Below are 1,507 nucleotides of genomic sequence, written 5' to 3' on the forward strand. Positions count from 1 at the left end.
TCGGGTGGTCGGCAACTAAACTGGCTCCCCCTCCAGGCTTGCCTAGTGAGGAAGGTGGCTAGACACCCTGCAGGACGAAAAACAAGACCTGTCAAAGGGCGGATGAACCCTCTCGTAGGGTCAACGGTCATCTAGCAAACACGTGCATCCCTTATATCGAAGCTTGGTCTGGCCATTCACTGCAACAGAACTTCCCCCAGCCGTCTTGGACCCTACCATGCCGCTGGATCCGGGAGGGGATGTCAAGAGGGTGGGTCTGGACCTGTGCAACCCCCTACTCACCTAAAATCCACTCATGCACATGCTGTTCCTTTCTGAGGAGTGGGGTACCACCCCACTAACTGACTGAAAGGAACCATCATCATCCTATGGGATGGATAGCCAGAGAGAGAGACTGCTAACCAGTTCAGACTACTGCCACTCATGGTAAGTCTTCTGGGCCCAGAGATCTTAAGACCATGTTTCAATTGTATCTGTAAGCTCTCTTTTATAAGCAAGTAGAATGCCATCAGCTTATTCAGTAAACTTATTTTTGACATTGCTGCTTCTCGTTAAAGGCTAGATGTATTTATGTGTGGATGCTTCAGACTTGAGAAACAAGACTATTTATGACAGTACAATCCTTGTCACCCAGTAACCAGAGTTTGACTAGATCATGGCTCCACACAAAATGCTGGAGGAGCTCAGCAAGTCAGGTTGTATATATGGAGGGGAATACACAGTCAATATTTTGGGCCAAGACTGTTCATTAGGGCTTTAAAGGAAGGGGACAGAAGCCAGAATCAGAAGGAGGCAGGAGCCTTTTCTGGATTACTTGGTGACCAGAGGAGTTAAGGCAAAATATATTAATCCACCTTTTGTAACCATGACATCGCTTTCACATTTTACAAATTAGACGGTGATAGGTCAAACCAGGTGCGGGGGAGTAATATGAGAATCTGGGAAGTGATAGATGGAAGAGATAAGGGGCTAGAAAAGAAGGAATCTAACAGGAGAGGGCAGTGGGCCATGGAAAAAGGGAAGGAGGAGGAGAACCAAAGGGAGATGATGGGCAGGTGAGAGGGTAACCAGAATGGAGAATAGAAACAGAAGAAGGGAGGGGGAAGAAATTACTGGAAGTTGGAGAAATCGATGTTCATAGCATCAGATTGGAGTTTACCAAGACAGAATATGAGGTATTGTTCCTCCAGCCTGAATATGGCTTCATTGTGGCAGTAGAGGAGGCCATACCCAGGTTGGAGGAACATTATCCTGCAATGCAGGTTTAAATACTGACCTCTGTGTGGTGAAAGGAAAAAAAATATCTTAGTGGAGTACAATTGAGCAAGTTATTTATCAGAGAAATATGTTGACTCAGATTATAAAACCAAACTTGATCTTTGTCTTTTTAAATCAAGATAGAAGATAGCACGTAAGGAATCACGTTAAGAGCAGCACTGTTTCAAGTTGCCAGCCGTCACTTTGTCATTCCCTTTCAATTGCTGAACAGCCTCATCTGAAGCTCAAC

Source organism: Mobula birostris, chromosome 9, assembly GCF_030028105.1.
Source record: "Mobula birostris isolate sMobBir1 chromosome 9, sMobBir1.hap1, whole genome shotgun sequence".
Lineage (NCBI taxonomy): Eukaryota > Metazoa > Chordata > Chondrichthyes > Myliobatiformes > Myliobatidae > Mobula > Mobula birostris.